This window comes from Pleurodeles waltl, chromosome 1_2 (genome assembly GCF_031143425.1).
Source record: "Pleurodeles waltl isolate 20211129_DDA chromosome 1_2, aPleWal1.hap1.20221129, whole genome shotgun sequence".
NCBI classification, from domain to species: Eukaryota; Metazoa; Chordata; class Amphibia; order Caudata; family Salamandridae; genus Pleurodeles; species Pleurodeles waltl.
The window spans coordinates 25,185,797-25,200,775 of record NC_090437.1 but is presented as its reverse complement, the minus strand read 5'-3'; positions in this window follow the sequence as shown (position 1 = coordinate 25,200,775).

The window sequence follows — 14,979 nt, the reverse complement described above, 5'->3', positions numbered from 1 at the left end:
GGACCCGTCAATCAGCAGTGTGTCCACCACTACAGGGACCCCAGGCCAGCCCACAAACACAGGACAATCAGGGACCTGTAGTCAGTGGCTGTGGGCACACTGTTCCGAGGACAGAGGCACAGGACAACAGGGAAGCTGGGAAGACTGCTGTGCAACAGGGGAAGGACAGGCCCAGGGAAACGACCCTTCAGGAGGCACCGCGATCCTAGGAGCATATCAATTTTCACAGGATACGTTAGGCCGGATCATGGACAAGATGCAGGAGAACATGTGGCTGCAGGAGGGACAGTACCAGGGGATTAGGGAGGATTTGAAGGCCATTAAAACCTCTCTGCTCTCCATTGTAGGGGTGCTGGCAGACTTGGCCAACAGTATGAGGGAGGCAGTGGCACGCTAGCGTGCCCCTGACACTAGCCAGACTCCTGAACATCCTTTCACCTCCGCAGCCGCTAGTGGGCAGGGGGCCCACCACAGGACCAACAGGCCACAAGCACCCCTCCCCCTGCAGAAGGAGAACCACCCCGCAAACATTCCCTGCGATCCAGGCAGAAGCCAGACACTATTGCCAAGACCCCTGCCAGGAAATAAGACTCTCCTGATTGTCACCCTTGTGTCCCACTCTGTCACCCTATCCACCTTGCACTGCCATTGCTCCCCTTCCTATGTCCCCTTGGACACTGCACCTGTGGTACAAATAGACTGGACTCTAGCCTGAACTTTCCTCCATCATCACCCCAGCCCATTGCACTACCCCCTCTTCTACAGAGCACTGCAATAAACACACTTTGATAAAATACAAGTATGGTGTTTGTCAAATGATTTCAAAATGTATTCGTTTAACCAGGTTCAAATATTGCAACTCAACTGTACAGTAATGTTTACATAGGAAAGGCCTGTAGTTGGCTGCACTGAACACACCACAAGCAATAGTGGGACACCAACATCTGCAAAAAGAGATGCCAAAGGGTACAGTGAGTGGGCATAGAAGTAGCAATTCATAGCCTGCCAGTGACAATGTCACACATCAAACTGTCAATTATATGTGAAATAGCACTATCTTACCTGTGTCTCAATGGAAGTATTGATGAATAACTGCACTTCTGTTGTCCTCATCCTCATCCTCTGCCTCCTCATCTTCACTGTCCACAGGGTCCACTGCTGCTACACGGCCATCTCCAGCCTCCTCCTCCTGCAGAAAAGGCGCATGGTGGTGCAAGGCAAGGTTGTGCAACATACAGCATGCCATGATGATCTGGCACACCTTCTTGGGTGAGCAGCACAGGGATCGACTTGTTAGAAGGAGGCCAAAGTTTTTTTCTATAATCCTTCTTGTTTGCCCATGTGCCTCGTAACGATCCTCTGGCCTTGTCCTGGGATTCCTCACAGGGGTCAGTAGCCATGAGAGGTTGGGGTAACCAGAGTCACCTGCAAATATTGAGGTACAACTGTGAGCCACACACTCACCCTTAGGGCCCACAACATACCCATACACCAACATCTACTGGGTGGGAACCAGGGCTCCCCTATTAGCCACACCCTGTGCCTCTGGAGTTGGGCCATCACATTTGGGATGCTGCTATTCCACAGGATAAAGGCATCATGCACAGACCTAGGATAATTTGCATTGACGTGGGAGATGTACTGGTCCGCCTGGCACACCATCCGGACATTCATGGAGTGAAAACTCTTTCGATTTCCAAACACCTGATCATTTCGCCAGGGAGTGGGGGGAAATGCAAAATGTGTTCCACCTATTGCCCCAATGATGTTGGGGAAATGTTCCATTGCATAGAAATCAGCTTTCACTGAGGCCAAATCCGCCACCTGGAGGAACACGCTGTAGCTGCACATGTGTTTAATCAGGGAAGACAACACTCTGGTCAGCAATATTGAGAACATTGGCTGTGACATTCCTGTTGTCAAGCCCACTGTCACTTGGAAAGAACCAGTTGCCAGGAAGTAGAGCACTGATAGGACTTGCACAAGAGGGGGGATCCTGGTGGGGTGACGGATAGCAGATATTAGGTCAAGCTCCAATTGGGCACACAGCTCTGTGATTGAGGCCCTGTCAAGTCTATAGGTGAGGATAATGTGCCTGTCCTACATTGTTGCCAAGTCCACCAGGGGTCTGCACAAGGGGGGTGTCTCCATCTCCTATTCATCCGCAGCGGTTACAATCTATGAGGAAAAAGAGTGAGCAGCTGGTCATTATCTGTGCATTCTAACCACTACAGTTCAATGCATATTGTGATTGTAACATTATTTTGGTGGCATATGTCCAAAATATGAATTTGTGTACTGTGACGCTGTTAGGATCCATGGCCTGTGCCCCCCCTGAAATTGCGACCGCCTGTCCTGTATGGAGGGACCGGTGGAAATGAGCTAATTCCGCTGACTCTGTGCGCCATTGCGGGAGGCGGTCTAGAACCACCTTGCAACTCCTCATTGGTTATCATTGGGCCCTATGGGGTAAAGTGGTCAATGGTGATGTACGCCAGTGGTGATGGTATGCACCGCTGCGGATGTGACCACCATTTTCTATCTGTTCACTCACTTAATACCTGACCTTCAACAGGAGAGGACCTACACTGCACGTGTTGCTGTGACCTGTGTCTGGAACCGACTATGGCTCGTGTTACTGGGGAATGGGCCCCTGCCTTCACCTCGGTGGAGTTGGAGCGACTGGTGGAAGGGGTCCTACCCCTGTACCGACTGCTGAATGGGCCTCCAGACCAACAGGTGAGTACACCGTGAGTACGATGCATGGGGCATGAATGCATTGAGTGCTGTGTGTGCAGGCCTCATGTAGGGGGGGTTGGTGGATGGGCCCTGGGCAGCATGCAGCATGTATGCTAGGGCATGTCTGTTCTAATGGGGATAAGAAGGGGCATGGTGGGCCATAAGTGTAACAGGCAGGACAGTTGGACTAATACCTTTCCCTTTGTGTATTTCCCTGCAGGTCAGCGCCCATCAAAAGAAGGGTATATGGCATGCCATCGCCAAGGACGTGCGAACACTGGGGGTCTACGGCAGGCGGAGCACCCACCATTGGAAACGGTGGGAGGATCTGAGACGCTGGGCACGGAAGATGCCGGAGGCCTAGCTGGGGATGACCTCCCAAAGGGGAAGTGATGCCTGTCAAACCCTGACCCCCCTGATGGCCCGCATACTGGCGATAGCCTATCCGGAGCTAAATGAGCACTTTGGGGTATCACAGCAGCAACAAGGAGGTGAGTACAGTGCCCTACATTACAACTTACGCCCGGGGAGGGCGGCCATGTGGGTGCCCCTAGGCCAGGCCTGGCATTGCAGAGTAGGTCCCATGTTGGGCAGGGTTCCGATGTGAAAGTCCTCCAACCAAGTTCGTAGGAAACCACTACTGGGCAGAGGTCTGTGGGTCTCAGGTATGCTGCAATTTGCGTTAGGTGTCCCTATCCATGGGCTAGTGACTAGCATTGTGAGTGGTAGTGCATTGCCTAATGCATAGGGCTGTTCCCTGAGTGTGAGGGTGCTGTGTGCGCCAGCGGTGGGTGGTGTTGGTGCCGCCATTGACCAAGTGTATTGTTTGTCTCTTCACCCTTTTTGTTTTGTCATCCTGTCCTTGTTTGCATTAGAATCATCTGGCGGAAGAGCAGAGGCACCGGCGACGGAGGGCACTACATCCCAAAGGACCAAGGAGGCCAAATCCACCAACGGTGAGGGCACCAGTGGGACAGAGGGTGAGGGGAGCACTGCGGCCGAGACTGGAGGGGACAGTTCGGACACAGATACCTCCTCCGATCAAAAATCCCTGGTTGTGGCAGACACCTTTGTGCCCACCCCAGCTACAGGGACAGCCGCCACCCCGTACCAGCACCACCCTCCCAGCAGCCCCTCAGCGAGTTTACAGTGCCCGCTCACCCTGGATGGTGGGCATCTCCTTCGCCCCAGGCACCTCAGGCCCTGCCCCAGTTAGCCCTGCTGTCCTGATTGAGGAGGCTGTTGACATTCCTGCGATCCATCTCTGTTGGGCAGTCAACCATTGTGAATGCCATCCAGGGGCTGACAGCCCAAATGCAACAGACCAATGCATTTCTGGAGGGCATTCACACTGGCTTGGCGGCCCAACAGAGATCAGTCCAGGCTCTGGCCTCCTCTCTGATGGCAGCCATTGTCCCTGATTCCACCCTCCCCCCTCCAACTTCCTCTTCTCCATCCCATTCCCCTCAACCCCAACCTATCCCAAGCACACAGTCAGAAGAGCAGTCACCCAGGACAACACACAACAGTGGACATGGCAAACACAAGCACCACACTTCATCCCACAGGCACTCACACAAACACCATCCAGAAGCAGACATACCAACATCCACTGCCTCCACTGTGGCCCCCTCCTCCTCCTCGTCCACGTCCCTGCCAGTAGCGTCTCCACTCACACCTGCATGCACTACATCATCATCCACTACCACCATCACCAGCACACCTATCAGTACACACCCCTCACTGGCAGTCACCACCCCACATCCATGCACACATCCCCTGTGTCCTCTCCAACTGTGTCTGTGCCCCCTCCTCCCAAAGTACCCAGACGCAAGCACTCAGACACCCAACAGCCATCTACCTCACAACAGCATCCAGCCCATGCACATGCACCCAAACACAGCAGACTAACAAATCCTACCACCACTCTGTCTTCTTCCACTCCAAAACCATCTGCCTCTTCCCGCCCCAATGTCCCTAAGAAGCTTTTCCTCGCCACCATTAACCTCTTCCCTACCCTCCCCCTGTCCCTCACGTCAGGCCATGGTGGTCAAAACCCAGGCAAGCACCTCAGCCACCCAGTCCAGGGGCACATTAGTGTCCCAAACAATTCCAGGTGGGAAAGGAGCCCGGCCACCAGCCAGCCAGACGGAAAGGGTGCCTGCCCCAAGTGCTTCAAGGAAGGGCAAGGAGCCAGCTCCAGCTGCAGGAAGGAAGGGTAAGTAGCTAGCCCAGGCTGTAGGAAGGAAGGGCAAGGAGCCAATGCCAGCTGCAGAAAGGAAGGGCAAGGAGCCAGCCCCAGCTGCAGGAAGGAAGGTCAAGGAGCCAGCCCCCGCTGCAGGAAGGAAGGTCAAGGGGCCTGCAACAGCAGGCAGCAGTGACAAGGGGCCTGGTGCTGGGACTCAGTCTGAGCCACCACCACCAATCTTGGTGGTGCAGCCGTCTGAGGCTGCAGGGGATGTGCTGGATCCTCCCCCCACCACTACCAGCTCCACCAGCAGCACCGCCACCAGCACTGCCACCTGCCACAGTGGGCAGCCATCCAACGCTGCAGGGGATGGGCTGGAGACTCCCCCCACTGCTACCAGCTCCACCAGCAGCACTGCCACCAGCACCGCCACCTACCCCAGTGGGCAGCCGTCCAAGGCTGCAGGGGATGGGCTGGAGCCTCCCCCATGACTACCAGCTCCACCAGCAGCACCACCACCAGCACCAGCACCTGCCCCAGTGGGCAGCTGTCCGAGGCTGCGGGGGATAGGCTGGAGCCTCCCCCTACCACCACCAGCTCCACTAGCAGCACCGCCACCAGCACCGCCACCTGCCCCAGTGGCCAGCCACCTGAGGCTGCAGGGGATGGGCTGGAGCCTACCCCCACCACTACCAGCTCCACCAGCAGCACCACCACTGCCACCACTGAGCAGCCGTCACCGCCAGCGGACAGTGTGTAGTCCTGAATCCATGGGCTGTTGTGCAGCCTGGCCCCTGCAAATCCTGTGGGTATGACACCCAGCTGAGAGACTGTGACCTTACACTCCTCAATATCTGCATCACAGGGCACAATTCCCCCTCCAGAACCAGTGGAGAAGCCATCCACTCACCCCTTCTTCCCCAGGATGAAGCTCACTGGGCAAGATGCCTCCTCCAGAACCAGTGGAAAAGCCATCCACTCACCCCTTCTTCCCCAGGATGAAGCTCACTGGGCATGGTGCCCCCTCCAGAACCAGTGGAGAAGCCATCCACTCACCCCACCGTCCCCAGGATGAAGCTCACTGGGCACGGGCCCCCTCCAGAACCAGTGGAGAAGTCATCCACTCACCCCTTCCTCCCCAGGATGAAGCTCGCTGGGCACGATGCCCCTTACAGAACCAGTGGGGAAGTCACCCACCTGAGAGACTGTGGCCTTGCACTCTCCAGGGCAGCACACAGGGCATGTTGCCCCCTCCAGAGCATGTGGGTAAGTCACCCACTTGAGAGACTGTGGCCTTGCACTCCCCAGGACAGCGCACAGGGCATGTTGCCCTCTCCAGAGCATGTGGGCAAGTCACCCAGTTGAGAGACTGTGGCCTTGCAGTCCCCAGTACAGCGCACAGGGCATGTTGCCCCCTTCATAGCATGTGGGCAAGTCACCCACCTGAGAGACTGTGGCCTTGCACTTCCCAGGACAGCACACAGGGCATGTTGCCCCCTCCAGAGCATGTGGGCAAGTCACTCACTTGAGAAACTGTGGCTTTGCACTCCCCAGAACAGTGCACAGGGCATGTTGCCCCCTCCAGGACCAGTGGCGGTGTATCATCTTACGGCTGAGGTGCCCCCCGTTCCCCAGCCCCCTGAGGTGCCTGCCTTTTTTCGACCTGATGCCCCTGCAGTGTTCTCTCCGTGATGTTGCAGGAGTGAGGTGGGCCTTGGACTTTGTGATGTGGCCCTGTGGCCAACGGACATTGTGGACTGGGCTGTGTCCCTTGCTTTGTAAATATATATACACTTTTTTATTTTGATGCATGTATTACTAATATGTTTATCTTATTACACTCTTTTTGCTCTATTGTAGTTGTCCTTGCATTATTCCTGAGGGGTACAGGGTGAATATATTATGTTACTGCATCTGCTTGTGTTTATGGTGAAGGGGTGTTGTGTGTTGGCTGTGTGTGTCACTCTCTTTTTCATCCCCACCCTATGTGCTAGGTGGCAGTACTCACCGTGGTCGTCTTCGCTATTGTTGGTGTTCATAGTGGAGCAGCACATAGAAGAACATTGGGAAAACATGCAACTCGGGATCAAAGGGTGGCATGGTTGGTCCGTGAGTCTCCTCAGGTGAATCGTTTCCCTTCTGTGCGGTGTTTCCGCCAGGCTTTTGATGTCGTTGGTACCGCCGCAGAAAAGGTGGTGGTGTCCTGTCTCATAATACAGTCGCAGAACATTGTCTTCTGCCTGGTTGTAGGTAGTTACCGCTGTGGTGCCTGTTGATTCTGCCCTGGCGGTCAGTGTGTTAAAGTGGCTGTCTGTTTGAGATGTTTCTGCCATGGTCATAATTTTGCAGGTATTACCGCCAACCTGTTGGTGGTATTACCGCCACTTTATCACCGACCGCCAGGGTTGTAATGAGGGCCATAGTCTTCTCTAACGTAGGGATATACCTTCTCATGTGAGAATTCACAGACATCTTTCTTGAGTTTCTGGTATTTAGGAGGTCATTATGAAAAAGGCAGGAATCCCCGCCATGTTCATGCTGGCAGTTTTATCACAGACCGCCAGCCCCCTTGAGACCCCTCTGGCCAAATAATAGACATTTTACTGGGCCGGGACACTGCCAACAGCTCCACATGGAGCCGCCGTCAATGCCGATGTGTGGCACCTGCATGATGGATCACTGCACGGGTTCCCCTGCACTGCCCATGCCAAGTGCATGGGCAGTGCAGGGACCCCCGGGAGTCCCCAGAGCACCCCTTCCGCCAGCCTTTCCCTGGGGAATGGCTGGCAGAACAAGGGTTCTTTATCCAGCGCTGCCCTGTCGGATTAAGAATTGCACCATCGTCAGGCTACCTGTCAGCGGTAGACTGGCGGTGGTGGAAGGCTGCCTGTGGCGGTCACCACTGCCTTCATTATGTGGCGGTCGGGCCCACCATGCCGGTGGTGGTAAATTCTGCTGCTACCGGCATGGGAGTCTCGACCACAAAGTTCATAATGAGGGCCTTTGTCTGTTGTAAATACATGTCATAGTCATTAGTGGACTGGTTAAGCTCCTCTAAACGTTTTTTAAGGTCCCCTGTGGACACGTATGCTTTTAGGCGAACCTCTATGGTGAGGATTTCGCCCTTACTCCGCAAGTCGCCTGGCCATTTTTATAATTAAAATAAGCCAAGCGCGAATACAATGCCATGATATAAGTGACCAACCCTTCTTGAAAATGTTGTCATTTTGTAAAATAAAAGATTTATGTTTCACTATTAGGCCCTGTGGGGCTGCACTCGCCCTCAGATACTCTGTCATCATGATACCATGGATCATGGTTTTTACTCAATCTCATTTAAGGGTATTAAGTTCATCCCATTCCTTGCTATCACCCATATTCCCAGATGTTGGTGTGACACCAAATGGGGATGCTGATGCCAAAATCCTTTTACTTCCTCAGTTGAGCAAGAGAGCCCAGCGATTTTCGCCATATGTGCTACTAGTCCTTCATGTGTGGGTAATGAAGCGGTTTCATGAGAAAACTCCTGCAGCTGCACGCTGCCTGAATATGCTAACTAAAGGGGAGAAGGAGAGATTAAAGGGTCTGGGTCTATCCTCCTTAAAGCTTTGGTAATCTAACAAAAAGGCCCAGCCCAAAAGAACTTCCACAGGGAGACAAAAAGTTTTTTTGTATGATAAACCCTCACCCACCAGGGTTACCCCTTGGTGGCATGCTTCATCATTGGGTTTCCTCCTGTTCTGCTACAGAACAAGGTGTGCTGTGACTGACGGAATGCGTGGGAGCACTGTTGGTTTCAACAATGTGAATGCTAAAAGGGAAAGGAGTGGTGGGGTCTTGGTGAGTTAAAAATACTGCCCTCTGGATGATATCACTAATTTAATACGCCTCACAGAGGTGGTATGATTAAAAAGGGCTGTTGAGAGGGTGGGTATATTATGTACCTTACCTCCTAAGTGGTCTACACATTTCAGAGGCTACCCCAGACTCCTCATCAGAACCAAGGTGAACTCCCTAGTGTCACTCCTTATGCACCTACCACTAATGAAAGCACTATTACTATACTCTGTGGTATGGTTAATATATACAGCTAAATTAAATTAAGTAATACCAATAGGTATCGTTGTTCTGCTGGGCAAACCTGTGGAACAAAGAAACAATAAAAGTGTAAACATTGCTAAATGCATCTCTCAGGGGTGTGGTGCTATTGCCACCATCACCCTTGCCTAATGGCACTTATAAACCACATAGAAAAACATAGATAGACAAATTCAAGACATACAACATATATGAAACACTACAACACACTTTAACACGTGAGGCACCTCTAAGAAAACACATGGTGCATGCATGACCTACTTTTAGTGTCTACGCTAATCGCCTCCTAGATCCTCCGGGAGGGGGGTGTGCTTATAGGCACACACAGAAAAGAATATATATGCAGCAAAGTCAGACTCACCAAGCGTGTCGCCTCCACTGCAGGTGGTCAGAGGCATTGTGCACACATACTTCGTCAAAGCGACACCTCACCCGGGCCCGAAAAACACTGCAATCCCAGTTGGGATCCAGTATTTATGAGAGAAACCTGCTCACGCGTCCCAACTCGTGGGTGCATCTAGCACTAGACCAACAACCTGCCAAAATGGCATGCATCGATGTCCAAACAGAGGGCTTCGAGGGCTTCGAGGGTCCCAAGTTATGGGTGTCCCTCGAAGTGCATGAAAAAAGTTTTTTTTATTATTTAACTTGGGCACCAGAATACTCAAGAAACGGGGGTTGGAGGAGGGGGTTAATGGGAGGGTTAGGGGGAAGTAGGAAGGGGGGAGGAAAAGGAAAAAAGGGGGGAAGGCAAAAGGAGGGGAGGTTTGAAAAAGAAGGGGGGAGGAAGGGAAGAATGAGGAGGAAAGAAAAGTAACCAATGGGTCACCAAATCAATAATAAAAAAGAAAGAAGTAAAATAAATCTAGCTACTATATGGCAGGGCAAAAGAAAGGCAATCATTTGTTGAATCCCTAAATGATGACAAACGACTTAAAGGGATACATGTGAAGTTTATTAGCATATTATTCGTGACCTGCTGGATGTTTTGATGTCTTGCTATTGAAAGGGAAACAATCATTAATGTTGCATTAGCTGTCCCCAGGGAATGTTTTAATTCAGACCACGTTGATGGATGCATAATTTAATAAGGTTGTTCCCTTTCAAGTAGGGAGGATTCGCTCCTAGCCGCCTATTGATGCACAAGGATGACCAATTGGTAATCGTCTACTGTGTGTGCGCTATTGATGTAGTGAGAGAACATTTTTGTGGTGGTGCGGCCACATCTTCTATTGCTACGATGTTCGCCAATGTGAATTTTCGCTTTGTGGTTAGTCATTCCTATGTAATGTAGATTGCATGGGCATGTGATCATATAGACTACTCCTTGGGTATTGCATTTGGTGAAAGCCTTGATTTCCCATGTGGAATTGTCATTGAAAATAACCCTTTTAGTTGTGTTTGTCAAATGGCACACACTTCAATTGCCACATGGATAGTGTCCTGTGAGTGATGGTAGGAGGATGGTACTGTCCAACCCTTTCCTGGGTGGGATTGGCTGGTATGTACTATTATATCCTTTATACTTTTGCCATCCCTATGGGAAAACATAGGTTTAGAAAGGTCCAAAAGTCAGCTATTCAAAATGTGCCAATGCTTGTTGATAATTTTGTTCACCAGATTGGAGGCTACATTGTATGTCGTAATACAAATGGGTCTTTCCTCTTTGTCTTTTTGGGGAGGGGTGTCCAAAAGAGCCTCCCTGTTGTTATTGCATGCTCGTTTCACAGCACAATTGATTATTCTGGGAGGGTATTTCCTAGCCTCCAATTTCAATGCAAGGTTCTGAGCTTGCTATTTATAGTTGGATACCTCAGAACAATTTCTCCTAAGCCTGAGGAACTGGCAAAAAGGGAAGATTTTCTCTCAAATGGTGAGGGTGTGCACTGTCGAAAAGTAGCAAACAGTTCTTAGCTGTCGGTTTGTCATGAGTGGTAGTATTAAGGGTGCCATTATTTGCTTTTATGTTAAGATCAAGAAAAACTAGTTGTTCCTTTCTCTTAGTTAAAGGGAATTTTAGGAACTGATCTTGCACATTGAGCTACTCCAAAAAAGGCACTGCCTGTGTTTCCTCCCCTTTCCAGATGACTAGAATACTATCAATGTATCTCTTCCATAGTGAAATGTTTTCCCTATATGCATTGGTGGTTTTCAGAATGATTTCCTTCTCTAGATGGTGAACATAGAGATCTTCTAGACTAGGAGCAAAGGTGCTTCCCATGCTGGTGCCATGTTTTTTAAGGTACAGATTGTCTTCAAAGCCAAAAAACGTCTTCATTAATGCCCAGAAGCAACATTCCAGGACCACGTTATGTGGTGTGTGGTATTCCCAGTCTATATTAAAAATGACCTCCTCTATAGTGCGTAAAGTGTCAGAGTGAGGTAGACTGGTGTATAGGCTGTCCACGTCCAAACCTAACAGTGTTTCATTGATAGGGTCAAAAGGCCTGTCTTTCAAGAGACACAATACATCATTTGTGTCCTTCAAGTACTTGTCCATGTACTAGACTATGGGTCTCAGGAAAGTATCAGCAAAACGGGACAGGGGTTCCAAAACTGAATTAATGCCAGACACAATGGGTTTCCCTAGTGGTGCTTCCAAGTTTTTATGGATCTTGGGGATGGTATAAAAACTATGGGGTCACTGTATTCTTGTTCATCAGAAATTCACCCTCTTTCTATGAAATCCAGTCGTGTGCCAGTGCTTGCTCAACCTTACTGCTGATTTTATTTTTCTGGAAATCAGTAGGGTCTTCCTGTAGTTTCTCATAATTATGTGCATTGCCTAGCAGTCTCAAGCACTCATTCCTATAGTTATCTGAAGTCTGAATGACGAGGGCTCTCACTTTGTCTGCTGGCTTAATGACTATGCTTGTATTGTTGGCTAGGTCTTGTAGCACATTCTTTTCTTCCCTTCTTGTGTTATGGAATACCTATTGAGAAACAGGACCAATGTCAATAATATCTTTCAAGACTGCTTGTTCGAAAGCCAAGATTTCCACTGGGATACATGCACTAGGTGGTGTAAAGAAAGATTTATTACGTAGTCCAATATCACCCAAAATGGGACCCACAGCAGATGGGCGGTCCCCAAAGTAGAATCTGAGCTTACTCTTCCTAATGAATTTATTGACCTCCATACATAACTTTAATTTGTCTAAAGTGGCAATCGGAACAAATCCTAAACCTTTCTCCAGGGCACCTGTTTGTGCGGGGGTAAGTGTCAAACTGCTCAAGTTAACAACTAAACTGTGTGGCTGCTTGGGCCCGCTTGGATGTCACAACAATGTGAGTTCTCCACTGTCATGCTCTGGGTTAGCGTTGTCCCCTGCTCTGTGTCCAGAGCCCAATGGACCTGAGACTGTCTCTTTGTTTCGCCTTTCGGGTGTCCTTGGCTTGTCCCTAAAAAAGACGGTACTGTAGGTGATGGTCTCCCTGGATACCCAATGCTCAAAAGGTGGAAAATACACTTGAGATGGTATGGGACTCTGTGTAAAAGAGCTTGGCATAAAGGGGCCTTGTGTTAAATGGGGTGGGTACATTTGGTACATAATGGATCCTCTCCTGGATCTGAAACCTGTTCTCCTGCCTCTTCTATTGTGCCCTCTACCTGAAAAAAATTATCTGGTGTTGGAGTCGGAATTACTAGATCCTGAGTCGGATGAGTCCAAGTCAGTTTTATTCCCTGGGTTTCTTCCCCAAGATACATAGGCCCTCATTACAACCCTGGTGGTCGGTGATAAAGTGGCGGTAATACCGTCAACAGGCCGGTGGTAAATAAAATAGAATTATGACAACGGCGGAAACCGCCAACACATACAGCCATTTTAACACACTGGCCGCCACGGCGGCAGCAACAAACACCGTGGCGGTAACCCCCAACAGTCAGGTGGAAGACAAGGTTTCGCCCACTGTATTACAAGAGGCCTATCCGCCAACAGCCAGGTGGAAGACAATGTACCACCCACAATATTATAACTGGCCTATCCACCACCTTTTCCGGGGCCGTACGAACAACATCAAAAGCACGGCGGAAACAGTACACAGAAGGCAAAGGACTCACCTCTGGACACCCAAGGAAGAACCAGGATGCCATGGAGCCCGAACTGCAGGTGTTCCCCATGCTGGTCTACCACCTCCTCCTACACCAGAAATACCAACGCCAGCGATGACGACCACAGTGAGTACTGCTGCCTAGCACATAGCGGAGGGGGGAGGAAAAAGAGAGTGACACACACACGCAACACGCAACACCCACACCCCCAACAACATACACACAAACAGATGCAGTAACATTACATGTTCACCCCCTACCCCTCAGGAATCATGCAAGGACAAAATGATTTGAAGAAAGTGAGTGTAATAAGATAAAATACTAGAAATACATCCTCAAAAATCAAAAAATGTCCATGATTCCACTTGACTCCTGCCTCAATATGGAGAGAACACTGCTAGGGCATCAGGTCGAAAATACACAGGCACCTCAGAGGGAGGCGGGGGGGCACCTCAGCCGGAAGATGGTACAACGTCACTGCTCCTGGAGGGGGCTACATGCCCTCTGGGATGTCCTGGGAAGTGCAAAGCTACAGTCTCTCAAGTGGGTGGTTTGCCCACTGCTTGGTCCTCGGAGTGCAAGGCCACAGTCTCTCAAGTGGGTGGTTTGTCCACTGCTTGGTCCTGGGGAGGTCAAGGCCACAGTCTCTCAAGTGGGTGGTTTGCCCACTGCTTGGTCCTGGGGAGTGCAAGGCCACAGTCTCTCTAGTGGATGGCTTTTCCACTGGTTCTGGAAGGGGCCTTGTGCCCAGTGTGCTTCATCCTGAAAAGGAGGGGGTGAGTGGATGCCTTCTTCCACTGGTTCTGGAGGGGGCCTTGTGCACAGTGTTCTTCATCCTGGCAAGGAGGGGGTGAGTGGATGCCTTCTTCCACTGGTTCTGGAGAGGGCCTTGTGCCCAATGTGCTTCATCCTGGAAAGGAGGGGGTGAGTGGATGCCTTCCTCCACTGGTTCTGGAGGGGACTTTCTGCCCTGTGATGCAACCCTTGTAAAGCGCAAGGTCACAGTCTCTCACCTGGGTGTCAGATCCATGAGATTTGTTGTGGGCAGGATGCATGACACTCCATGGAGAAAGGACTGCAGTCCATCCACCGGCAGCGACGGCTGCACAGTGATGGCAGTGCCGGTGCTGTCGTCGGTGCTGGCAGTGGTGGGGGGAGGCTCCAGCCCTTCCCCTGCAGCCTCAGACGGCTGCCCACTCGGGCTGCTGCTGCTGCCAGTGGTGCTGGTGGCGGTGCTGCCAGTGATGGAGGGAGGCTCCAGCCCTTCCCCTGCAGTCTCGGACGACTGCCCACTGGGGCTGCTGCCAGTGGTGCTGGTGGTGGTGGCGGTGCTGGTGGTGGTGCTGGTGGTGGGGCTGGTGGCAGTGCTGCCAGTGGTGGGGGTAGGCTCAAGCCCTTCCCCCTGAAGCCTTGGATGGCTGAAGTGGCATGGTTGGTGGTGGGGGCTCAGATCCTGTCACAGCACCAGGCCTCCTGTCCCTCCTGCCTACAGGGGCAAGCCCTTTGCCCTTGCCCTTGCCAGCTGGTGGTGCCTCCTTGCCCTTGGCAGGTGGTGGTTGTACCTTGCCCTTGGCAGCTGGTGGTCCCTTCTTGCACTTGGCAGCTGGTGGTTGTTCCTTGGCCTTGCCCTTGGCAGTTCGTGCAGGCACACTGCCAGTGCTGATGGGTGTCTCCTTGGAGCATCTCACACCTGCAGTAGCTGCCAAAACTACAGTGGCCGTGGACTGGGTGGCTGGAGTGTTGGCCTGGGTTCTGCCCAATGTGGCCCAAAGTGAAGGACAGGGGGGGAGGGGTAGGGAATAGGTCAAGGGTGGAAAAGAAATACTTCTTAGGGACACTGGGGCGGGGAAAAAGGGTGAAGGTTTGGGAGTGGAGAAAGAGGAAGTGGTTGTAAGAGGTG